This window comes from Dermacentor silvarum, chromosome 4 (genome assembly GCF_013339745.2).
Source record: "Dermacentor silvarum isolate Dsil-2018 chromosome 4, BIME_Dsil_1.4, whole genome shotgun sequence".
Taxonomy (NCBI): Eukaryota; Metazoa; Arthropoda; class Arachnida; order Ixodida; family Ixodidae; genus Dermacentor; species Dermacentor silvarum.
The window spans coordinates 22,493,595-22,521,172 of NC_051157.2; the positions used below are offsets into that span (position 1 = coordinate 22,493,595).

Consider the following 27,578-nt stretch of genomic DNA (forward strand, 5'->3'; position numbering starts at 1 on the left):
GGCGACCGCCTTCCGAAAGCGGTGGGGGGAAGGGGGGGGGGGGGGGGGGGCAATAAAAGTCCATGTACCGAAACTTTAGGCGAACTTTACTGAACACCAGCCGAGCTAATCCGCTGCCTATTGCTACGGCGTTTCTCATAGCGTTAATCCCCACGAATCAGATCAATATTCGTCAGATATAACTCGCATAGCATAATTATTTCTTGTTTATGTGGTGCAATGGCAGAAATGACCGAATTAAACACGCATACGAATATACATCCGCCTGGCTCGAATAAAACATTGCGATCTCCACCCCAGATTCGACGGAACGTTATACGATGCGTTGAAACACAGGAAATGGGGTAAAAAGAAAAAAAAAAAAACTTTTCAGGCCCTCTCTGAGAAACTGCTCTATATGCACCGATACTGAGAAGAAAAAAAAACGAGCAAGAAAAAAAAGAAAAAAAAAAACGAACCGGCGGCGAAAGAATGCCAAAGCGATGGGAAGGAAGATCTTCATTTCCTCATTTGGAAGGTGAAGGCACCGGGGCGAGACACCTACGCGCACAGCCTTTGAGAGAACAGAACGCAGCGCTCTCTATGAAACGCGGAATGCGGGCGGAGACATCCGCATTTCGGAGACAACGCAGACCTTCCCTGCATCCATTTAGGCGTCTTGTGTCAACCACGTCTCAGGAAGCCGGCAGGCTTTCGTGGGCGTGATGGGGATAATGCGCGACGGCAAGCAACGCGCAGCTTGTCCGCATGCGTGTTGCATCAGATCAGAAGAAGGCTGCGAAATGTAGCTGACTGAAATGATCTGTTGTGAAGAGACGTAACTAAAAGCCATGATGCAGCTTTAAGCCTGCGCAAGCGACGCAGTGCCACTTGTTAACATATCAGCATGAGTGCACGATTTTCGCAAGAGTTCTGCCGTTGGGCTTTTAAGGGCGTGCGGTAAATCAAACGTGTCCCATCGTCGGATTGCACCACACGCACATCATCTGCAGTGTCTTGCCTCAAGCGACACAGGGAGAGAGATTTAACAAAAAAAGAGAGCGTTCCCGTCCTGAGCTCTTCTTACGCGAGAGTTGCTTCGTAATATTGTGTGCCACCAAATCACTATATAGCTCACATAACAGATAAGTACCGCACTGGTCAACCACTAACCGTGATTGGGCGTGAAAAGAGTTTCATAACTGTTTCCGAGTAAACGCTCAAGGCCAGGATAAAAAGGGCGGTCCAACAGCTGGCTTGAGCCAGTCTCAATAGAGAACGCGGTCGTGACGAAGGTACCGGTCACTGACGAAATTAAAATTATGGGGTTTTACGTGCCAAAACCACCATCTGATTATGAGGCACGCCGTATTGGAGGACTACGGCTTAATTTGTACCACCCGGGGTTCTTCAACGTGCACCTAAATTTAAGCACACGGATGTTTTCTTTTTTCTTTTTAACACGAAAGTGTTTTATGCCGGGGTCCACCAAGACTTCACTGACGTATTTCCGTCACGGAAATACGTCATAGAACATAATACAAAGAAAGAAACCAGAAGAAAAAGTTCCACAAACATGCAAAATTTGGAACTCGAACCCACGACCTCTCGGTCCGCGACGATAGATCGCCGAGCGTTTAAACCATTGCGCCACAAACGCATTTGCAGAGAGCTACACAGACGCGCCTTATATATCTAACACTCCTCCGTGTACCCGCGCTCTTGCTCGGGGCGGTGCCGCCGCCTACGAGCAGAAAAGAGAAGTACTGCATTATGACACTAACGCGCACCGACAGTGAACGCTTCGGTGGTCTCAGCACTACGACGCCTCGATGCCAGCATTCGAAGGGACGCTGGCATCAAGAAGCACTACCAACGCCACTTAGGTGGCGTTCACCGTACTCAGCACAGCGGAGCGTGGCCTCCGCAATTAGCTCTGAAAATGTTTCTGAAGTTGATCGCGGAGGCTGCAATTACGACGCGCTGTACGCGCTGATTTGACTCGGTGACGATTCAGTTACGTGCTTTGTCTTGCGCGTTGTATTAGTGTGTCAGTTACGTGCTTCGTCTTTCGCGTTGTGCTAGCGTGTGCAGCGTAGTGCAGCTTCCATATGCACGACGGTTGCTCATGGTCATCGACGTTGGTAGTCGTGATGGAGGAGACGTGCCACCAGGCGTCAGCGTGGGTGCATCAACGCCTAAGGGCGCTTTAGCCACAAAACACCAATAGACATTATATATAAATGTGCAATAAACATTACACTACTTCTGTGAAGACACGTTTCACTTTCGTGTTCTATACCGATTCCTATATAAGAGGGATCAACCACATTTTTTTTCTTTTTTTTTTGCATTTCGCCCCCGTCGAAATGCGGCCGCGCCTTGGCCACTGACGAAATGTTACGCACTTCAAGGCAAGACAAATTTTGTAAAACTGGGAACGTATGTACAAATATTTTTCTTAGAACAGCAGATCATTGGGCGGGATGTGCCGACAGCGTAACCGACAAAGCACAACGTGTCAATTTCAATACAATGAGTTCTTAAGCAGAGAAATTTTAACGCAGAGCCTATATATATACTAGCGCTCTTAATATGCTGCAGTTGAGAAAATCAATTACTAATTAATTATTTACTATACACTTTACGTTTTAATTCTAATACTACTTTTCTGGCACGAATGTATTCTCCATAACCAGAAATAAAAGTGACCAAGTTCTAATTCTCCTTCATGTGTAATGGTATTTGGGCTTTGTGGGGTTAAGTCAAGGTGATGGCGACTCACCGGTAGCAGCCAATGGAACACGACTTTCAAACATGCTTTCACATCACAGAGGTGCGCGTTCTTCAGCACGGAAGGACCTTCAAGCAGGAGCGAATCAGCGCCAAAGCACGAAAACCACTCCGGACCGCACGCTATTTGAAGCCGAGGATCCGCTTCTATTAGCGTCAGCTTCCTTTGGTGGAGCGCGTCCATCAAACGTCTGCATCGGCATGCAATAGTGTCACGTTACAGCCTTCGGAAGAAGGAAGGACGTGGGCAATAATTCTGAACGCCGCATCTTCCGTCCAGCCGCCTCCCCATTCCTAGATGAGCCGCCACTTTTGTCCAATCATATAGCCAGCGCGGCGGCCACCCGAGACATCCACGCGAACGAACGCGCTCGCCGTCGCCGAGCTCTCGTTTCGTTCGGCGTCGCATTCGCTCTGGCTGCTAGACTCTGCACTGTAAGGACGATGCCGGCACCGTCTCTGCTTTTGCTGCTGCCCTTCAGAGCTGCATGCTAGCTTGGCCGCCATATACTCTGCCCCACTGTAGGCGACAAAGGACGGGGCTACAGGCGGTTATGGGCTTCCAAAGCATTCGGGCAATCGCTCCGTCCTAGCGCCCTCTCTCAATTGATATAGGCTATGCATAATATACAGCATGATATATAGCATGCTAAGCCGTAAAGCAACAAGGAAGTTTCCATATAAAACCATTCCCTGTTGATTACCTTGCAACTGGCGCGATCAAATCCATAACTGTACTTAGAATGCAACCATTTAGAAAGAAAACTGCCAAGGAATTTTTAGATTTTTAACTGTTGACAAACACCCACCGCGGCAGCTTAGCGGCTTTGGCGTTGCGCTTGTGAGAGCGAGCCTCAGGTCACGGGGTCGATCCCGGCCGCGTTCCGATGGGGGCCGGAATGCAAAAACGCATGTACCGTGCTTCGGGTGCGCGTTAAAAAATACCTCAGGCACTCATAATTATTGTGGGACCCTCCACTACCGCGTCCCTCAAATATAGTCCATTGCGCAGTTTCGTAACGTTAAAGCCCTGAATTTAATTTTAACGGAAGTGTCAAATGCCGTGAACTACTCGTTGCCTATTTGACTGCGTGCCGCATGGTTAATGAGGTATGCCTAATCGTTGAACTGTTATCTCTGTGTTATCGCCCTGTGTGTTGTTTCTTTCGTTGTCCGTCGTCGTATTCGCGCCTTTCACTCCAGCTCATGCTCAACCAACACACCCAACTATCCATCCAAACTGTTATCTCTCTCTCTTTCTTTCTTTCTCATTGTTCTGCAATGTCAAAGCTTGTAAGGTGCAGGTTACGGCAAGTTCGTGATCTACGATAACGAAAGAGTGCACATGGACTAAGGACGGAAACAAAGAGCACAGCGGTAACTTCAGTTTTCTGCATAATGCTGTTGTCCCGATTAAACCCCGCTGACAATATTTTTTTTTTTCGACGGGAGTCTCCATGCACAAAGCCGGAATTCATGGAATGGAGAAGCTGCTAAAATACGTGGAACGACGCAAACACACAGCATAATGTTGTCTGAGACGCAATTCTGGAACTAACGTCGGTAGCGACGCGATAGCCATCATCTATGTTATGATAAAGGGGAGATTTGCCACTCGTCATCGAGGCGCACAGCGTCAACACGCGCACAGTTTCCAAGAAGTAGACCACCATAACCGTCGTTGCAGATACGCCAATCGCGTGGTTAACGCGCGATCGATGTTCCAATGCATACCCAGTCGACTTGCGATGCACGCAGGCCGGACGACCCAGACTAGCAAAGAAGTGCTGACCCTTCGTACATACCAATTTCGCCAGGATGCTCGACGTATACGGGCTACGGCTCCGCTGATCGCCGCGTTAATGCTTCTATATGTACACGGTGAAATAGCGCACCCGCACGCATGCATTCGCCACGCTTCAACGGCACGCGCTAACCAGGCAACGCGCTGTATCCGCATGCGAAATCCCTTAATCCAGCTTTGAAATTAAACTGCTTAGGTCCGAGCGAGCAGCGCAGCCAACTGACGAGAGTTTATATACGTTATGTGTGTCCAAATGAAAACTGTACAGTTCTGTGAAACCGGAGTTGGTGAATCGGCAGACATAATTCGCACATCCGCATATCTACGCTCAAGATCGACTGTTAGCAGTCTATAAGGGTATCAGGCTATGCCATTGTCAACTGTTGTGATTGGATAGCCCAGTAACGCCAGAGTGCGCCACGGTATGGCGAACGGTTATGACACGCCTTTCACTAGTCGTCTTCTGATTGGTCAGCGCCGGCTACAGCTTGCTGCGAGCGCTGAACGGTTTTATCGTGCCTGAACGTCGTTGTTTCCACGCAAGCCAGAGCGCGAGATCGCGACTCGCCTGCAGCACTAGAGCGAGGAAGAGCGAGAGCAGAGATTTAACGGCACCTGCGCTAAATCGCACGGGCAGCATGGATATTGGCGTTTGCGTTTGTACAGTATTTTGCAGTAATCTTCTTACAGCACGCACGACCGCTCAGCACAACGCGGAAACCCTGAAAGGAACCTATTATTCCCAACTCCAAAGGCTGCCGAAGCTCCGCCGGTTCAGAGAGTTATTAGCCCCGAACTCAGAACCTATAACGCACATAAAAAAAGGCCGATCGGCACTGAAGTCCACCAATATATTATATACGCGGCGATGTCGAAACAGCGTCGTTATCTATTGACAGCCAGAAGCAAACGCAGCTATATGCACGCAGGGAGCCAAGTTGGGCAAGGCTAAAGGGCGGTAGCGTGAAGGCAACGCTGATAAAAGCCAAAGTGAGTTTTTTAAGGGTTTTTGGGTTACATTCGAGAGCACAGCGTATATACAAATACGTTAGCACAACACTGGACCGGCTTTATAGTAAGTGTTCAGTAAACGTAAAATAAATAAATATAGGGCGCACACTGTCGCGATGGTAATAGTCTGGCTCCTCATTTTATAGCGCGGCCCCGCCCTCCTGGCCCCAATTTCCCGCCGGCTTCGTTTCTTTAATTTTGTTCTATCTTTTTTTTTTACTTTTTTTTTCCGTGGTGCTGCCGGCGTTCCTTTTTCGCACGCGTAGTTGCGAAAGTTGAAGTTTGTGGAAATATGTCCCACTGAGGGCGTTATATTTCTCTCGTGCTATATTCAACGCAAAATCAGCTTATTAAAAATGATTTTCAAAAAAAACAACGACGAGCATGCAAGCGGAGACTTTCTTTATGGCCTACATTCATCGTTCCGCGCCAGTTTTTACGCATGGCTTCGAAATAACGACGCGTAAGTTTATCACCGTTATTCTCGCCCCGAACAACCCTAACAACACCCAAAGAAAAGAAAGAAAAAGAAATAAAATGAAACAACCCTAAGGTGGAAAGTAAGGAAAGCGAGAAGTGACGTCGAAGCCGCGAGAACGCAAACTTAAAGAAAAAAGAAAAAAAGGAAAAGAAAACGGCAAGTCAAACAGGGACGTGTTATGCGCGAACCACATTTGGAAAATAGGCACAAAAAAAAAAGATAAAAATACCGGAGAGAGGAGCATTCTGATCGGAACGAAAAGAGTGACGCCAGCGGTCTTCCTTCCCTTTTGGTATACAGTAAAAAAAGAAAAGCCATAATAATCGTTCGGACAAACAGTGCGTAAACGCAGCTGCGCAAACTGACCACGCGATGCGTCCAAACTCCGTAACGGCCTCTACCAAGCCACGCGAGCGTTCGGCAATCGGACACGGACCGATACGCGGCGAAGAGCGCACGCATGCAGTCATTGCGGGGAAAGAAGCAAAATGCGAGAGAGAGAGAGAGAGAGAGAGGTGAAGGCTGGTGGGCACCACTCGCGTGGTAAATTACACCTATGTATGTGTATTTTTTTTTTCTCTTTTGTCTTATCTCTTTAGCTCAGGGATGCGTGTAAACCAGTCCGTATTTTCTTGCCTCCATTTGCATTCCGTATCGGCGCGGTCCGTTTCCCGGTTTAGCCGTCCTGCCCAGCCTTCAACAGAAGCATGAGCGACAGCACTGAAAGAAAGTGATTTCCCATCCACAACAAACACTATCGAGGAGGATATCCAAAATAAAGAAGAGGAAATAAATCATAATAACGATAAAAAGAAAGCGTAGGCAGGCGAAAATACGTGAGGTGAAAAAAAAAAAAAAAAGTCTAAGAGAAAAGAGATTTGGAAGGGGCTTGGGGGGAAGAGGAAACTGCGAAGCGCGTAGTAAAGGCAGCCGGGGCATGCAAGAGCGCCATCTGGCGCCGAGCAAATAACCCGAGCAAATGCGAGGAGCGCCGTCGCCAATCTGCACAAAACACGTCCGTGCTCGAAGTGGTCCTCGCGGAGCTGGCGCGCCAGAGCTTGTTCGTTCGGCCCAAGAAAAGGGGCGGTTCGGATCCGGCGTGGAGCAAGGGTACTTTAGCCGCGCGGCAACTGTCGTTGTGGTATTGCCAGGCTTTCCTTCCTCACACACACACGGGCCCGGTATCCCCGAAACTTCGAAAGAGAAGCAGGACGAGTTGACACAGAGAGAGGCTTAGCGGTTTGCTACAGGTTGCCTCGTCTTGTATCTGCCGTACGCACGCGAGCAAAAAAGAAAATAGAGATCCAAAAAAAGAAGACAGCAGCCGTGCTCAAGCCTACTCCACTGCCGGCGGTACACGGCAGCAGGTTTAGTGGCCAAGTAGTCCTCAAGGCAAACACAGTCCCGCTTTGAAGAAGAAAAAAAAAGTTCTCAAGAAAAAGTGTAGGAAACGAGAAAGGGAAATAACCAAGTTCGTCACTTCCAAGCGGAGTCCTTGTCGTCTCGCTCTAGGCTTCCTCGATGCAGTTGACTGCAGTGCTGCAAATGCTGACCGAACCGGATGACTCGACATCGCCCACGTGGTGTAACTTTACCTGTTAAATTATAAGACGGAGTCAGCAAACTCGTTCTGGGCGTTAGCATGCTTGACACGAAGCTAACCAAACTTCGATAACCCCGTCGGTGGTACCCTAGTATGCAGCCGACTAGCAACGTCCTGTCATGTCATCCCCGTAACTCGGTCGAGATGCATTTATTCATAAAAATGATACTTTGCGTACTTGACAGTGGACACCAAAGCGCGTTGTGAGTCGGCAATAACGGGCAAGCTTCATTCCATGCCCCGGCTGACATATCAGTTAATAAATGTTTGGTTATTTTATAGAATAACTGTGCATGTCCCACAGTTAAATACGCAGTTCTGTCTCTGCTGCTTACAAAACTAAACATACGTGAAAAACAATGCGGTAAGTGTTTCTTATGCGAACTGAGCGCATAATAGTTAGTACACTTGATTTTATTATTACTGAAATTAAAGCAATAATTTGGTCAGCTTAGTATTGGCTTCTCGTTTTCGCTTAACTACTCCTTTTTGCATAGTAGCAATAAACTAAGTAATGTTATACAAAGAAAGGTGATGCGTTCTCTGTTCTTTTTTCGCCCCACTAGCGGCGACCTGTGTGTTCAGTGCGGCCACTATGTCTTCTCAATTTATGAACGCCTTTTATGAACTGCATGTCATGAAATTTTATCAACTGCATTTGGTACAGCCACTTTAAAGCTACTCATCGAATTTTTTGTTAGGTGTAAGTCCGAACAGAGGGGCAGCTGGCGCCGCTAAACGTCAACGCCTCCTTAAATACATTTAATGAAGAAAATACACAAAAACGTACGTAGCCGAGAAATGTGATTACAAAACACGCGACTGAAAAGACTGCGCAGTTCGTGAACGACATAAAAAAGAACAACCAATAATAAAATGACATTTTTTCACTTGCCAAGGTGTTAGGTACGTGGTCATCAAAAACGAGAGAGAAAGCAAGAAGAGGAAAGGCAGGAAGGCCAACCAGACGAGCGTCCGGTTTGCTCCCTACAGAGGGGTTAAGGGAAATGGGGAATAGAAAGAGGAATGGAGGAAGACAGTGAGCATCGAGCGCACGTGGGAGGATGCACAGGAGCTCCATAACCGGTCTCTCAAACCGGTGTACTTCAAGAGCTGTACTAGAGCACGAATCGTTTTTATGTGCCAGTGACGAATGTGACCACGGTCCGAGTATCTCTGACTCAGTAAGTGTCTCGAGTCCAGTTCATTAAAGGTTGTCAGGAGAGACAGGCGTTGGACGTCGTAGCGAGGACAGATATACACAATAGGTGTTCGATTGTTTCCTCGCACCTACATGAGTCGCACGTGGGAATATCGGCCATTGCCATACGTTAGGTATAAGCGTTCGTAAACGCCACCCCCAGGACACATAGTACTGTACGTACGCAGTACACACAGTACAAACAGTACACATACTTGTGTACTTAAGAAATATCGGGACTTGAAGCTTTTCGAGGGAACTTGCATATTTTTTATGTCGAACTGTCGACACATATTGTCGTTTTATATTTAAACATTACCTATCGAGAATAATGAATATTTCTGTTTATTTCTTATCCTATTTAATAACCGTGTGAGAAGGAGTAGCCGTAGCAAGTGAACGGCGACAACGTCCTCTATTTTTATTTCAATAACACAAAGTAAGAATAAGAGCTGAAAGCTGTCGCTACTTTTCCAACAATCATCATTCTATAGTTTAGTACTGTAGTTCGATCGGACACTGCGTCCAACTGCCGAAGCGGGTCGCAGAAGAGTCCGGGCCCGGCCGGAGACAGCGAGCCCGCTCGCGGGGTTTGCCCGAACTGTACAGAAGGGGTCGGGGGCGTAAACTGCTCGGCGGCCGCGACTCAAGTGGGGCCAAGTGGAGAAGGCCCCGGATCGCCCGCCCCGCCGCCACTCCAACCCTGGCCGCGTCCGTTTCGAGTGCTCTGCTACACGAGTGCCGACAGAGCCGCTCGGGATCGCTTGCAGCAAGCCTAGTTCGCCGCTGTGCGTGCGTGCGCTTGTGTGCAGCGATGCCTCCCTGTTGCAGCGTAAAGGCCGGAACCGAGCTTGACCTAACCGAAAAGTCAGCAGGCTGCCTCTCTGCACCAGTCGGAAATTTCATTTTCTTTCTATTGAATAAGCGTGTAATGTTTACTTATAGATACAGTTCCGGAACAACAGCAAAGAAACGAATTTAACACAGCGCAGAGCCCGCATTCATGTGTCCTGTTGAAACCAAGTTCAAACCGTTTTCATTAAAATTCAACGCACAATAAGGTCAGCGCCCATTTTAAACACGAAACACTAGAACAAATATGACTTAATTCAATCAATCCACATTCATGTGGCATAGATAGGCAGATGGTAAATTTTCGCGCCAACTTAATATTACGCATATGTCACACAATTGCCGCATAGGCCACACAATTTAGTTTTGTGATACGGCTTGTTTACTGCTAATTTATTTGCCATTGGCTTATAAAGCTGCTCATAAAACCGTATAGATACGAATTCAGCGTTTGTCTTTCCTTCTCGACTTTCAACCCCAACAGAAAAAGGTTCTCTAGGCTGAAAGCGCTGGTTAAAATTAGGTAGATAATAAAGCTTCATCTGTTTCACAACACTTATGATCACAAGACTGGTATGGCTGAAAACTTGCCCTTTTTTCCGGTCCATTTCGTTTTGAGCCTTCGAGACTTTCTTAACAAAACGTCGTTTTATGCATTGAAGCACAAAAGTAATTGGAACGCCAATGCATTTCTCCGCAAAGTTCGGGAATTAATATCTCGAAACTGGTGTCATCCTGAGAAATCGTTCCAAGTGGATCAGCCTTGCGAATTTCACGACCAGAATTTGTAAATTGCAATATGGGCCATAAAGTCATTAGTTAAAATTTATTAGTGAATTTTTGTTAGTCAATTAGGCATTTCAATTTTATGTGCAAGTAATGTCCACCTCTTCGAGTAGACCAGCTCATGAACTAGAATTGTACTATCTGCCACAGGCAACCTTAAAAATTTTTGAAAGTGTTCGCTGAAACACCCTGTATATTTTCCCAGTATTTGACACCATTCCACAGTACAGCTTCCCAACATAGTGTTGACGGTTGCCAGTAGGACGTATAGTTCCGGCCAATACTAAGCGCAATTCCTTGAAGAAGGTGTTGCATGTACGTCGCTGTAATTGTCCTCTTCCGTACACACGTGACTTTATTCTTTCTTTATTTAACATGCCGGCCGCACTAACGCCTCCACGGCGATTGGGGTATTTGAAATAAAGTAAAGAAAACCGGAAGACTCCAGACAGCAAAGTCAGCCGAGCCCTTCATCACGCGGTGCAACCGGAATAAGCAAACGTAGACTCAGACGCATGCATCTGCTCGCTTACGCAACTAGAAAAACACGCACGCAGCACTCGAAACACGACGCGCAGCGGCGTACACGAATAACGGCTACGTCGGGAGGTACGCGCGTGGGCAGCCAGTGCCTTCGGCCAAGTTCAGCGAATCCGGCATCCGCTTTCAACTTCAACGTCGGACGACCACGGGCAGGCTCCCAGGTGCGGATAAGATTTCATCAGAGGAATGCGCGCAGGTACACCTGCGATGACACAGAGCCCAGAACAAGAATCGGCGCAACCGCATCCTTGGTCTCAGGTGGCCAGCGTGCGCTTTGTTCCTGCATCGGCAGTCGCTGCTCGCTATGCAGCCAATTGTGTCCTTGCAACCTCTGAACGCAATACAGAGAGAACTCAACCATGCATGCACGAACATAGATAAGCCTTCTATCTCAGTAATGCCCGGCATATGTAACCGTCAGCCGAAGCAGGGACGTTTTCGCTTCTACTGCTTGCACTTTCCTCTGTCCCCTGGGGCTCAGCTGACGGTTATATCGATCATCATCTACCAGGATCCAATATAATCCCTTAATATCGCTGACATTTTTTTGCCCATAAGAAGTTTATTAACGCACAGAAGAGCAGAAGGTTTTCCTATTTCTCTATCATAGTAACCATTGTGATAGATGAGTGGCTATAACGTTCTGTTTTGCAACTGAGCGCGATGCCGTGGGTCCGGTTCCTCGTCTACTACACCAAATTCAGAGATTAATCAGGAGCCGTTCACTACAGCGTCCCTAATAGGCCATGTGCTATATCTTTGGAGGTTAATCCCCTTCAATTCGGCCTTTCATTTTTGAATGAGTTCAGAACATAACCAAGGACATAAAGAATAAAAGCAATAATAACGCATCTGGGATTACACTATCAGCCCTTTAACAAAAACTACGGACCATATGACGGAACACGCGATTTGAAGCCAAGAGGCGATGAAGGAGACACCAGTGAAGATCGATAAAGAGAGATGTGCGAACACGAACATTGTTTTTTCGTGTTTTATTGTCTTTACAGTGACGCGACACCTGACGATTACGAAGATCATCGATAAAGCTTCCTTGTAACGTAAACATACATTTTATTGATTGAGATTGTGCCTATCGTGAAAGGACAATAAGCAGCAACACAAAGTTTCTGAGCAAGAAAACGACTTTTCCGAGATGTCGCTCCAAAGGGGTCGCTCCCACGTTGCCGGCTGTAATGCCGGTTCACCCGCGACCAGTCAATGGTCACGATGAACAAAAGACATCATTTACTAGCGTTCCAGCATAAAAGCAGCACTTTACGAGTTCCAAAGCTGCTGTTAAGATACCGGCATTTCGGCGTGATTTGCACGCCAAAGGGGCATCCTGCCGCCTCTGCACAATTTTATCTCGCACTCCGGTGGGCCACGCGCGCAGAAAAAGAGAAAGAGAAAGAGAGAGAGAGAGAAGGAATAAAATATAAAAGTAACAATGTCCTATATAGAGCATATGTCGCCTTGAAGAAGACAAGTCTACTTGTCGAAACGTTGGCTCCTACTCTCACCTTGTTCTCGTGTTGCTCAATGTCCTTAAAGGGACACAAGAGAGAATAAGATTAGTGAATAACGCCTCTACAACGCCAACAAAGGCCATTCTTGTGACAAGGAGGCTTGACAAGCCAAGAAAAAAAGAAAAACAAGACGCGGCACCGAGAAATGGGTGACGACGACGCTTTGAAGTAGCCGCATCAGCTCGCCTTGCCTTCAAGGGCTTTGACTTCGTCTGCTCGGGCCTAGTTATCTTTTTTATCGGGAAAGATGACATTGTGTCGGCCAAACACTAAACTTGGCAAGTTTCGAGAACGTTTAGTGCGCCGCAACGGCCCATATACAAGGCAATACATTGAAATCCATAACGCCACATTGACGTACCGCCGCTGGAGTTTCGGCGCACATTTAAACAAATAAAATCTTGGGCCTTCATTTTCGATCTCTTTGATGGACACAAAAAGAGAACGGATCGCTGTGTCTAAATCATTGCAAGCGTGTACTTCATCAGGTATTTTTCACGAAAAGTCAAATCCGAAAGCAGACAAGCCTTCTGTATATACCGGAGAAACAAGTGTCACCCAAATGTCCCACTACCCACTTGGGCAATCTTTATGTAGCGGGGCAATAAACGGCCTCATGGCCCACTTCTGCTTCCTCATGTCTGCCTGTAAGATTATCAGAAGCCGCCCGTGTGTACCTATAGATAGTGCACTATACACGCAACACGTGCATATTTTGCATGTTTTTATTGTGCACGGTTTGTACCAACATCTTCATTCGGGGCTTCCCAGTATGACAAGAATTCTGAAAAAAACTGTTGCTTCTTGGAAAACCTAGAAAGGTACGGATTCCGCAAAGGTAGCGCTGCGAAGTGTGGGTGAGGCTAATAATTGGATAATCCATTTTAGTAGGTGTGGGTATGGCGAATTGAGATGCACAACTTTACCAAAATCATAAAGGTTCACAGCTGACATGGAAACATGTCTCCAGGTATTTCCAATCAAGGAATGTGTGAGAAAGTGGGCTTGGGCAATTTTACTGTGTCTTCAGTAACGAAAGAAGGAAAATTTTGATCAATATCATCGCCATTTGTCGCTATGGTGGCTTGAAGAAAGGCGCAAGAGAAAAAATAAGAAACGACCCTAATCCTTGACTTAGGTGTCTGCTAGTGGCACTCGCATCTTGGCGTTGGTGTACCCTGGTGTCGGGCGGGAAACCGAACTCGGAGGGGCGAGCGAACCGAACTGGCGGAAAACCGCCATGCACGGAGGAGCGGGCGCGGGAGCGGAGGGAGCGACGCGTAGCCCCCTAGCGGGCGGCGCACGAAGCGCACCTTACGCACTCCTCCGCCGCTGACGTGAGAGCATGTAACAAGCGCCGGTGCGCAGCGCGCGCCGGGAGCAAGTGCGCGCCGGGAGAGAAGCGAGAGGAGGCAGTGACGTCACCCCTCCGCTGTGTTAGGCAAGCGTTCACTCTGTGTCAGGTGGTGTTAGCTCTAATTGACTTGTGTTTATTTATATAGTGATGAGCGGGTACCCCTGTTTTAAGTGTGACGTCACTGTGTGATGTCATTGATGACGTCACGTCTGGTCTTGGAGTTTCACGGGAACCTGTACTGATGCGGTGGGTATCTAAAGTGTACGATTCTGTGCTTTGGTGTACGGCAATTAGACTTTGCTTAATTGTTTCTAGATATTCCTGACACTTAATTAGCTCTTTACTGTACTAAACATGTGCTCTGATGTCATATCTTAGCAACCATAAGTAGAACCATCGATATCTACCTGTTTTTATTTTTTATGATTTATTTTTAATTTCGTCCCACCTGTGACAAACCAGAAGTCGGTCTCTAACCGGAAGTAGCTGTGCAATAAACAAGAGTGTCACTCAGAGCTCGTGCCACTAATAACTAAGCATAGTGGATAAGGAAGAGGAAGTAAACAATCGGCACAATCGTCCCACCTCGTTGAATTATACGGAAATAAACAAACAATTAATGCACTCAATAGGTTCAGATACATAGCCAAACAGGAATGTTCGATTGTAGTTGTTATATTTCACCGCCACAGAGCAGTGAGGTTGCGCTGAAAAGTGGGACTGATGTGCCCCACTGTCCAACAAAGGGCCATTCTATTATAATCAACTTAATACCGCGAAATTTTTGAAAGAACACTTTATTACTCTAAACTGATGTAGTACATCTCTTTAGTGCCTCTTTAAGGCTAGCGAACTGCGTGTTATTATAAGGCTGGTCTGTCTAACTCAACCAAGCCAGCCGTCGAATGCACGGATTGCTTGAGAGGACAGTTTAAAGCTCTCGACGCGACGCAAGACCATGCACCAGGGTCATCGCAAACAATTTCTGTAGAAAGTGAAATAATTAAAGATCGGAAGGTGAGATAACCCGGCAAGTTGTCACGATTAAAACACTGCCCAACGAGGCACGTTACATGAGGCGAGCACAAACAAGCTGACGAGCGCAAGCTCGCCACCGGCCAGCCTGCAAAAGCAACACGTACAGCACAGCACGTTTACAGAATTGCAGATGTCCCCGTTCACACGGGAAGGTCGGTAACCTTTGCCCTGAGTGCCACAGGGACAAGCACTACGCGGGTATCGCTGCATAAACACGGTAGCACTAAGAGCAAGTTATCGTTCCAAGCATAAACAAATTGGCGCTTGGGTTACATACATGAAAGGCACATAAGCAGCTCATTTTGCTTCGTGGACATTCTGCAACAAACACTGCATAATCAATGAGAGAGCAATGAACCCCTGTAGCGAGAATTCAGTTTCGTTTTTGTTATATTCTCAGTGAAAAAAAAAAAATGCCCTATTCAGAAATACGAATGTCTTGATTCGTTTCCAAAGACGCTTTTTTTTTTTTTTTTTTCCCCGCTCTGCGACATTCATTGCCGCCCGCACAGGAAGGACGAGCGGCGTCCCATGCTTGTTTGTGTAATTCCCGGAAAGCTGAAAAAGCTTTTGCGCTTTCAGTTATCAGCAGTTTTCGCGCACTAGATGCCAGGCATCGTTTGCGAACGTTCTTTGCTTCGTAATATTATCTCCTCCTTGTTACACGTGCATGAAAAACGATAAGAGCGGTTCATTTCACTGAACAGTATGCGTCATTTAAGATGATGCCGCAGCCGGGTATATGGTTACATTTACCGATCTCGTAGAAATCATATTTCTCATTAGCTGATGATCAATGGCTTGCCTTTCTTGCGTTGAAGCGACGTGCAGTCACGCGCTGCTACACCGAAATTGCTTTATTTCATTTTTTTTTTTTACTGCACGGTGTGCATTTTGTCATTTCATTTTATTTTTATTTTACTGCGCGATACGCATTTTCTCTTCTGCTTTTCACGCCACCATTTCAAGCTCATCATTTCAAGCTGTGTAATCATTTCAAGCTGTTGCCAGTTCAAGTAAACAGCACTGGTATCATAGCAGGAAGTGGCTGTTATTTTCGAGAGTTTATTCACTGGTCTCATTGTCTCTTTTACAGCAAAAAGCAAACGTCAAAAGAAATGGCAATGTTGAAGCCTGTATTTTTCAGAGCTCTAGCAACAAAAATAACGGCGTCGCTTTAGATACCTGCTCTTCTTACCGAGGTTATGAGGGTCAAAGCTACAGAAAAAAAAATGTAATAGCCGTATACATATCACTCGTACGATCACTTCGGTGGTAAGCGATTGTGGCACTTTACAGTACAGGTATCTGTCTCTCGGACAATAAGCTTCTTGGACAATAAATTCTCTCTCTCTTTCTCCCTTTGCCCTTCTTGCACATAATGGGTAGGACGGTGGGGTGGGGCTTGGGGAGTGCTCAAATACGTGTCCGCATTGTCTTTCAATTTACAGTGCACGCCAGCAACGAAAAGATGTGAATAGCCGGCGGTAACATTAGCTCTGAAACTGTAACAGCGCCTTTGTGCAGGCAGAATCGAGATCGACCGCTAGGCGCCGGCGTTCGATCACTTCGAACGCTATTTATTTATTTATTTTTATATAAGTTATTAAATGTAAAATGTTGCCCTGCTGCGTCATAAGAGCGTGAATTTCTCTTTACGGCGTCGAGGCATTCATCCGAGACAAGCCGCGCCCGCTTTTCGTACGGCTATGTATACTGCCGGCACCGACATCAAAGAATGAGGCCCTGTCTTGCGCCCCGGAGGAAAACATCTTCTCTAAACATTATGTCGCACTGCGTGCGTATACACACATGGCAGCTGCAACCGGCATTCCTGAAGTAGCGAAAAGCGGCGCGCGCTGCGACCAGAACGAAGACGACATAGACTGTTCGCGACGGGAATTAACCGCACGCCGGCGCACGCGCGCACCTCCTTCGCCCACCCTTGCACTTGGAGGAGGTATACGTCTTCGTGCCTACAAACACTGACCTCTGCTTGCGTACACTCGGAGGCCCGGGCAAGCCTCATCTCGGCGCCCGCGGACAAGCCGACGAAAGGGGTTGGAGTGCGTAAGCCTCGTTCCCGACGAGCTCTGCGGGTTTGTTTGCGTCGTCGACCTCCAGGCGGAGAGGAGAGCTCGTTCTGGCAGCACGGGTCAGAGCGGCGTCGTCCTCTTTGCGCTTCTCAAAAGAGACGCGCTCATTTGCATAAACCGCGCGGTTATGAAGGAGTCTCGGCGGCCCTATAGGAAGGCACTCGCCCTCCCCTTTGCTTCGAGGCAGCCGCACCGCGCTCAGAATGCGCGGTGAAGAGGAGACCGACGCCCCCCACTAGCAGCGTTCTAAAGTGCTCACCCTTTCACCCTTCACGAGGTATAGTGGAGGAGGGACTGCTCGAGTGAGATGCCGTCGCATCTTTCTTTATTTGGCCTTTATCCAATTTTTTTTTTTTCGGTTCGGCGCGGCACTAGACGAATCCCGCGGGATGTAAATTGAAAGACAATGCGGATATTTGAGAGAGCTTCGGAGAACTGCCGTTTCTCTCTGGCTAAATTGCTTCTTTTCTTTCTCCGAGTCCAGTAGGCTCGGCCTTCAGCCCCTTGCACGAAGAATAGCTAGCAGCTTTTGTACGTAAATCGCGGCGCGCGAGAGTTCCGAATTTAAATTGGAAATGTCGCGGATGTCCGAGAGAGCGCGGACGAGAATAGGAAAAAAAAATAGCGTTATTAAAGTTCGAGATCCGCTAGCTTGGCTCTATAGCGCTTCAGCGATATTCGCGGAGTTCAGCTCTAGTTGTAAGCGTGGCTAAAAGACTCGCGTGCGTGGCCAAGAAGGTCAGCCTGTTGGTTTTCCAGCGACACGAAGGATGACTACTTCTCCTGCTCTCCTTTGTTTTTCGTTTGCTTTGGTTGACCTTACCCGTCCTGTACTTTCCTTTTTTCGACGTACTGAAGTCACAAATGCATATGGTGCGAGTATAGGTGCAGAAATGATACTGACCTTGACTGCTGTGCGTCGTGTACCTCACAGGTATGGGATCATTGATGACTGCAATACACGAAAAAAGCAGAAAGCAACGAGTTAAACAAAGCAACAAACTAAGCACGGAGGACGAATGGAAATGATACGGGTTTGGTAACACGCAAAAATCTCATACAGCCCGCTACGAAGAGATATCTCAGGCACCGTGCCAATGGGATGGCAAAAGAAATAAAGTAAAATAAAATAAAATCCCACTGGTAAACTCCAACTCTTGCAAAGACACGGACCGTATACGCATAATGTGAAGGAAGTTCGGATACCGATAGCAGGTGAGCAAGGTTGTCTTATAGATCTATGGAGATTAGCAATGGAATGTCTGTATTAAGTATGGCCGAATAGAAGTTTCAATTGCACTTAGGACTACGAGTAAAATTGTACGAAACGTCCCAAACGCCACCGAGGAGCACTAATCATAGGTCCCTCAGCAATGCGGTAGGGGCAGGGTGGAGGGGGTTGAAGTTTAAATAAAGTTGTCTGCCACGCTTTGCGATTTTCTTTTTCAATGGAACTCACGTTCACCAATACTGCAGAAAAAATACCCCCCCCCCCCAAAAAAAAAAAGAAAAAGAAAACATTATTAATCACATTCAACTAGCCTACAATATCGCCGCATGGCGACCTGAAAAACAGGAATGCGATAATGTCTCTCAATCACCTGACTGACGAATTCTTCAGCGGTACGTAGAAGTGCGACGACGAAATCCACGGAGTTCTCTGCAAAAGCGCTGATAAAACCGCGCACAGCGCTCGACGTCGAGACCGCGTCAATCGTCAACGTACAGCTCCGGTCACGACGCGCCGTTTGCGACGTTCTGTTTTGTAGCACGCAACCGCGCCGCAACTATACGCTATTGACAGAGCTCTCGACTCATCTCAACCGAGTGGCCAATCCTGGCGGGGCGAGCTTGACATTGCGGGCATGGCATTTCCGTCTATCACCGTCCGGCAGGGCTGCAATCAACAGGGACGGAATGCAAACATCCTCGACGAGGGGGCAGGAATATAGCGTATAGGAAGCGCCCGTATCTGCCGAACGCAACCGCACCGCAGATGCCGCGCGCATGTAAGCCTCTCATTTTGTCCACCGCATCCGGATAGGGCGCAAGGGTGCGCGTTCATTTCGGCAACGACTTTGTGGCAGTGGTAAGAGATGCTTGGGCAGCGCAGGCATGCAACACGGTAGCCCAACACGAGTTACATACACTTGAGCTAAGCAGGGAGTTTTTATGAAAAACGTCGAGCGAGTGATATCCTGCACCTCATTTCGCGTGGTCTATCGCACGGCCCTTAATCAACTGCGTTTCATCACAGACAATACAAAAAAAAAGTGAGTAAGGAAAGAAAGATTTTAAAAAATGAAACAAAAAACAAAACGCGGAGGTATTTGGCTAATGGCTACATGGTGATTCCCATCCAGACGGAGACAATAATAGAAAAGTGCTGTCTGATGGGCTGATCGAGGGCGATAATGGCAGGAGGGCACATCCGCGTATAAAATATGCAAACAAGCCCACAGCACTAACTGAAGCATGTCCTAAACTGCTACCTTGATCGCGGAATATACGACAACTTATCGAATCATCCGTGCCTTGCTCGAATTTTTGAGCAACACAAGTCTTAATTCCCACGTGCGGAAACACTCCGAAGACATCTTTGTTCTTATTTTCTCTCTGTCCATATGGTCATTCATAATGCGCTCGCAAGCATCAACATGACGAAGGATAACTTCCGAAAAGCTTAAATTGACTATATCAAAGAGCAAGAACATATTATGGTGTGAAACTAAAGAGTGATCAAGCAGAAGATTATGAAAGATGGATTATAAACAACGCATTTTATAAGTCACTGTTGCAGTATCTCTATGAAAGGTGCCTGCATGCTTATATTTAACTCCATTATGATGTTATGCCACATTTAAAACCAAGCGAAAAAAAAAAGAACATACTGGTTTTTGTCAATAAGCACGGAACACTGCAGCAGGCCTTGTAGCGAAATATGTGATATGGCACTTATTTGTCGCAACAACTGCTTTCTTATTTTTTTCGTAAGGATAAATAATCGCTGTCTGGTGTGGTCGTATAAAGGTTACTTAGGTATGAAGCTTAACGTGTCCGTCTTCCCAAGTTCTCGCTCTGTTCAGACCTCGCACTTTTCGCTCCTTGAAAGCCACTGCCTGCGTAACTGGGATGGCGGACTGGCCGCGACGTTGCGGTCTGCGAACCGAACGGTTCACTTCTTTTTGGCTGACTTCGTAGGCTGACGCACATCCGAGCTTACCGAAAAGCCCGGCACTTATTATAGACACGCGTGCGCTTGGCGGGAGAATACTGCCGCTCAAGAGCTACGTACCACAAGAAGAAGCCGAGAAACAAACAACAAACACGGCCACACACACGAGAAGATGTAAGCAAGGCGCGCAGTTTCATTTTCTTGCTTCCTGTCTCGGTAATCCAGGAAGTCGATTAAGGAAGTGACCGTCGGCCCGCTAGGCGCGGCGACCAGGCGGAAGTCAAGACGGCTAAGATGCGAGAGGCCCGCAGCCGGGCGCCACTGCGCGCGAGCCTTGTTGTGACAGGTCGCGCGCGCGCGCGCGGAACATCGCGCTCGAGTCACACACAGCCGCGCGCCGGGCAGAGCAGCAGCACGCCTACTATGGCTTTCACAGCGGGACACGTAGCCCTGCCCGCTCCCTCCATCGGTTCTTGACGCTAATCCTGCTGCGTCGCGCCCTCCACCGGTGGGTACCTCGTCTCTCTTCGCTGGCTGACGCGTTGTGGAGGAATAACAGGCTTGCCTGAAGAACGGTTTGTTACGACGGCGAAGCGCCTCGTAAGAAAAAAATATATATATATATATATATATATATATATATATAATCAGGGCAAAAAGTTGAACCGGGTGGGGCTGGAACACTAAGCTGCATGAAACGCAATTCAGCCCTGCTTATGCAGCGTGGGAAGGAGAAGCGGCGACGCCACGCCGAAGGCACGTCCCAATACATTTCCGTGGAAGTCTGGCCGCATCTGCCCGACGGTAAGAGATGAGTTCGTTAGCGGGAAGAAAAAGAAATTGCTGTTGAAGGATGGACGTTGCTTTCCTCAACCATTCCGCCACCGAAACCGCGTAAGAGATGTAGTAGTAGTAGTAGTAGTAGTAGTAGTAGTAGTAGTAGTAGTAGTAGTAGTAGTAGTAGTAGTAGTAGTAGTAGTAGTAGTAGTGGTGGTGGTGGTGGTAGCCTTATTTCGATAAAATCTGTCTTTTTGTTTTTTGCAAGAACGTTTCTGAAAAGCAGTAATCTTAAATTTCTTTTGATTACCGTGTGTAGCGTAACAATTTTCTGTAAGTTATGAAACATTAATTAGCTGGCACAACGTGTGGCGCAAGAGCCAGCTTCTTTCGGAACTAAAAGGCATTGTCACCACCTATATCTCACTTTCGCGTCGTTAACTCGCTCATTTGGACTATTTTCGACAGAAGCGGCCTATATACTTGCTATTTCGGTATATAGTCTATAGCCTGCTACTCGAAAGCGGAGAGGAGTTAACGCTTCAAGAAACCCAAATCGTAACGCCAGCGAAACATTCAAGAGCACAAAAGTTGCAATGACAGTGAAATTACAAAATTAAATGGTAATTTGAAACAAGAAAACGCGAACCAGCGTTACCCGCTTCTTCACAACGTTGCTCTTCGATGTGGTGATCGAGCGCAAAAGAGAGAGACAGAAGAAAAGGGGAAGGGCAGGGAGGTTAACAAGAGGGGAAGGTCCGGTTTGCTACCCTACGCTGGGGAGGGAGGAGAGGGGGATATCGCAAAACACGAAATGTTGTTCCCAGGTGGGACTTCGGCGAACAGTGGTGCGTTTCTGCTGAACGTTCACGGTGTTGCTATATAGTGCTGTTTTGTGCTATGCCCCTTTGATCGCGTAGGGAGGTATTTATGACTACGTTTGTATCGCAGACTTCGAAGCACGCACTGCGGGATCCTATCCCATCAGCTATTCGGTAGGCTCATGGAAAAAGCGTTGCCCAGCTATGGATGAAAGTTGAAGAGATAAATGTCTGCGCAAGGCACACATGCTGAACAAATGTGTGTACTCGATTGCCCTTCTTTGGTAGTCTTTTTTCTGCAATACGAAAGCGTAATCCAGAAGTGTTACATCAACAAGCTCATACTGGAGTCGATTATAAAATGTCGCCATTTGTGACGCAAGTGATCTAGCTGGCGGCACTGACTGGAAGCGCTTTCACTCCCTGGAAACCTTTCGAGGCATCTTTGTATCACAAAGAATCGCTAAGAATCTACGAACAGCAGACAGCATATGTATAGCATCACAACAAAGTGTCTGAACTGAACAGCCGACTGAATGAAAAAGTCGCAGTTTTACCCGAAAGGCGAAGCATCAATTGCGATAGCAAATTTACTAGTAGAGGGGTATACGGTACAAGGATAGTAGTTTTATCGGCTGCATAAACTTGGACACATTCGCTTACTAACTGAATTAACAAGCATGGTGTCAGCGCGCACAAGAAACCATGAATAGATCACACTCGATGACCGCAGACAACCACTGTCAAAACGCTGGCGTGAGCAAGCGCGACAGCAGCAGCGACCGAAGGTTTGTGCGGTCTATCGCTTCAACAGAAACTGAGCTGCGAAAGCACAGAGCATACAAAGGTAAGAGCTGTGTGGAGATCGCTTTCGAGATACGCTGCGCGCGACAGCCCTCAGCCGCGCAAAGTACAAGTACGCAGTTGCTGGCAGAGTAGAAACCGCGCCCCCTCCCTCCCGCGCTGCCTTCCCGCTTTCCTCCTTTCGCGTGGGCGATTGAGTCGCCCGTTCCCCTTGCGCCCGGTCGCGAATTACGCATTTGGTGCTGCAGATAAACGTCGCCTCCCCTCCCATCCGCCCACGGCCTTTCGCACGACGGAAGAAGTCGCATTTGCTCTTTGCTGTGCGTTCGCTCTCCGTGAAAGCGCGCGTCCCTCGCGCGGTAGAAGGCAGAAATGCGCTTGGAGTGACCATATAATTGCTATTGGAATAAAACAACCCTGACATACGCTCCTAAGGAATAGAAACCATGCTTTGGCCGGAAACACGTACGTGCTAAGGTTAAGGGTATATATAAATTGGAAAGCACTATTCTAAATAGTTACTGACACTGAGAGCAGCTGCTCCACCAAACGGGCGCTTGCAGCGATGTTCTCCAGACTACGACAAGCAAGAAAAATGCGTCGTGTGAACGAGGACACAGAAAGAAGTCCTCATCGCATGTGCTACTTCTTCCAGCGTTCTTCTTCGCATCCCGCCATGTTCGCTCGCAACTTAAGATCAGCACAAGCAGGAGGCTGGGAAAAGGCCCACTCCGATCCATGCGTCAGCACAGTTTTCAAGATACACCTCCTCACCCAATTCGACTAAGTCGAAACTGAAAACTGATCCGTTCCTTCACTGGACGCACCACCATTGTTCTAAGGCAACAACGCACCGTAGACCAAGGGGCGGAGTCGCCCACGATCGGACAATACGAGTTTAAAGTAGTAGCAGACAAGGTTACGCTGCCGCTAGCAGCAAAGGCGGCTCGCGTCTGAAGTACAAATAACGCTCCCACCACAGAATGAGTGTAGCGAAAGAGTGGCCCGGCGGCCTCGTAACTTGGCTGCCGCCGCCTGGTCGGCCGGCTGCCGCGAGTGTAGCGATGCTCAGAGGGGAAGGGGGGTGGGCGTCACACGGCCAGAACAACAAGGGGACCGAGTGAGGTAAGCGGCGGCAGACAGCGAGAACTGGTTATGCACTCTTGACCTTGCCGCCGGGTAGACGCCATGTTGGCGCGCGCGAGCGCGCAGAAAAGGCCCACCGGCCGGTCACGCCGGCAGCGATGCCGACCGGACGCCGCCGCCACCGCTTGCGTCGGCACTCGAAGCTGAGTCGACACGGCCGGCGGATATATGCGCGTTTCGGCTACGTCGTGTGTCGGCTATGCGCGCCGTCACTCGACGCGCGGACCAGCTGCTTGATGACGGTTATGTCACACGCTGGATGATTCCAGCCCTGTGTGCTTACAGTGGCACGTACTGTACTTACAATGCACAGTGCTCAGCGAGTGAAACGCTATACTCGGACCGCATGGCAGCCGGCGATTTGTTTTGCACGACCAGCGAGCGCTGTGTGATCGCTGAATGGGCCGAATGCAGTCAGAATGCATCACAAAGGCTCCCGCTTTCGTGTGACACACAAAAAAAGCATCACCTCGGTGTTCCCAGCGCCCACCGGTGGCGCAAAAAGTACCGGCAGCCACGCGCTCCGAGTATCGCGTTTCAATCACTGAGGATTGTACGTACGTATACATTATTTCGCCCCATAGTGGCGAACACGGCACTAGGTACTTCAAAGAAAGATGCACGTTCGTCTTTGAACTAAGGAACCTTAGCCAGACGATGACTGTGTTTGCTCTTGTTTGGTATGGTATGCTCTTGTTTCAAAGCGAAGCTTTCTCTTCGTCCTCCACTCACTTTGTGGGTGATATGCATGGGATCCGCTGATTCGTTTTCATGATTTGGTTTGATGTATTTTTTTTTTCTTTCTTGTGCTTGTTTTTCGTTTATCACGTCAGCGTTAGCTTATCGAGAAGCTATTAAATTCATACAATGAAGCAAGATGAAGGTTAGAGTACGAACTTCTTCCATTCCCGCTCTTCCTCCTGTGTTCGGTTCTATAAGGTGAAACGGATCACGGTCGACTCGCTCAAACATCCCGGCTCCTCAATAAATTGAGCAAGACATTCGTAGAAAAAAAGAGAGAGAGAGAGAGAGAGACGGCCGAGTGGAATGCGAAGCCCTCGAACACTTTTTGCAATGCTGCTTCGAGTTCTAAAGTATTTTGTCACCACGTGTTCTTCGTCGCGCAACACTTTAATAAAGGCCTGTAAATTAAAGAAAACGACCGTCGTGTACATATGCTGGTAACGGAGGAAACCTTTTGTCGCACTTGAAGTGAGAATGTAATAGTGCAATGCATTATTGGTACATGCAGTGTCGGAACGAAGCGCAAGCTATCAGACAGGGAACTTTCGGGGATCATCTGCATAATTAAACGCGGTCCGCGTGAGACAGGCCTTTGACGATCATTGTGCTGTCGAAAGGGCTAGCGACACATCTTGCGAGTAATTTCAGACTACCTGTGCATGTGTTCCATTAACAAGCAACGCCAAGAGCATTTGGTGTCATACTCCCATTCTCCAATCATATTTGCGCTCCCAGCAAGACACTCTATATAAGGCAACTCCTACTATGGCACACCTTCACGCTTTATTAGATCAGGGTTCACGTTTGAAGTAGCAATCAGTGATTACGACTGAGCAGGAAATTTAGGACTGCTTTCCTTTTGAAAGCAAGAGACCGGCTGTCATCGACGCCCTCCCACCGTAGTTGTCCCAGTTTAACCATCCACACCTATATAACGCTGTCCCAGTTTGAGGGTGAATTGACAGAGGTCGCGCGACCGACCGCGACTGGCTACCAAGGGGCGACTCACGCGACCCATGTTCACACCGGCAAGCACGGCGTGGCCACGCGTCTCACGAGTGATGGCGTTCCCGTCTGCTCGCATGACTATCGCCACATCAAATAAGCGTCAGCGTGTGCACTGTATATATGCAGACATCCTGATCCTGCGCCGCCGATTGGTTCAGTGGGTCTGCAACTGCTGTCACGTGACTGAAAAATCGAGCAGCCCCGAGCGACTGACGCAACACAGTCGCTTTTCGACCAAAGCAACCAACTGTGACCAGTCGCTTTGAGACCAACTTGGTCGCGCGATATTCTACCTAAACGTCCACCCAAACTAGCGGGACGCTCTCGTACAGTTCGCTTCCTCCTATTCTCTTCCAGGCTATTCACCGCCTATGATCCACCATAATCATTTCCACTCATATTCCTTCTTCATCAGATGCCTTATGTATTGGCAACATACCTCTAGAGCCTTCTGTTTCATAAACGTTTATAAAATCCAACAACCTTCTTTCATGCTTATTCGATCAGATGACAACGAGAACAGGAAACACGGCTGACGTCACAGCTTTGCGGCTTCAATCGTATTTGTTAGGATTTAACGACACATTAGCCATGCATATCTGGCACGCAACATCACTTTATTCATCGATCCCACGTGCGCGTGGCATATTGCCGTCATCAGTCGGTTGAAAAAAAAAAATCTCTCTTCTGCAGTGAGAAGATTCTTTCAGTCGACCGACGACGAAATGTATTGAAAAAACGTGGCGTTGGACTAGTAAAACATAGGTATTTTTTACTCTGTCCCGCTTGACGGCCTTTTGGCAGCTGTGCAACAGTGCGCTAAAGGCAGTGGTGCCATCAATTTTGGCTATTTCTGTGGTTTAACGGTAACGAACTTCATGCTTCTGCTTGAATTTTATCTTTGTTCTACATTTGTTAAGTTTGACAAGGAATTCTATACTTGCAACGCAAGGGAATTCTTTTATGATCATGTTTTGCGCGCGTACTTCGCACTATTTTCCTATTCAAAATGAATAAGTCACTTCATGAATATCATGACAATGAGCCCGTACTCCGCGTTTTCAGATGCGTTGACGACTCTTCAATGGTTTTTGCGAAGCAGGAGACAGATACGAATGCAGCGAGACAGAACGTGATCGCGCCATGCGTAATGGCGGCCACTTAAAGATTTCAATACCTTCGCGTATTCACTAATAACAAAAAAAAAGCAAGCAAACAAACAAACAAATAGCACGGAAAGCACGTGGTTCCGTGAAGATACAAGTTTCAGCTGCGTGAAGCTCCCTAGAAGCAATGTTAAAGGCGCCTTCCCAAAGGCACAAATCGCTGTTGAAACAGGGCGATGCTTGATGAGCAGGGTGCGGTGCACAAGAAAAAAGAAGGGGGGGATATACTATGGACGAACCGCCGCACGCAACGTGCCAACAGCAGGTGGCAAGACCGCACTGTGACGCGCTTCTAATGTACAGCTTTCTCTTTTAATGTATACCGACGATGTAGAACAGCGTTTTCTTTTTTTTTTTTTAATTACATCGCCCTGTGCTTTAGGGACTCCGCGGCGGAAAAGAAAGAAAATACTAAAGATGAAGAGATAGAAAGGTCGGCGAGTGGCGAATCATCAGTTTTAAGCGTAAGCTTGCGGGATCAACTGAAGATAATAACGAGGTACCAGCTGATGACTCCGCTCTTCCTTAACGAGTTCTTGATATACAAACTGAGCAGCTGGAGCGCCATAAGATTTCCTATTATTAGAAGAATGCTACTGCGAGCCCCTAAGTGTGCTCCGTATCTGTAAGTCGTCTGCTTCACGAAAACAGAGGAATTGTAGCGCCGTTAACTCAACATACCGGGAGATGCAAGTTGGGTGTAGTTAAGGTCCTCGCGGTAGCGTGTTAACCTAATCACCGCGAAACATTACCGCTATGTGAGGAATAACTAAAGAGATAGCAGACTGGGAGCAAGCTTGCAGAATCGCCACCCAATATTTATCTAAGTTGTCGTCTTCAAGCCTGCATTAACCCAGACATCCC

The 27,578-nt window shown here is 47.7% G+C and overlaps 1 long non-coding RNA gene across 1 annotated transcript in view; it reads right to left on the minus strand.

Annotated features, from left to right (window-relative positions):
• Window positions 1–27,578, minus strand: part of LOC119449628 (uncharacterized) — a 203,036-nt gene that overhangs the window by 161,150 nt on the left and 14,308 nt on the right. The window contains exon 2 of the long non-coding RNA XR_005191243.2: window positions 17,978–18,025. This is a non-coding gene — a long non-coding RNA (uncharacterized LOC119449628). The remainder of the gene's footprint in view (window positions 1–17,977; window positions 18,026–27,578) is intronic.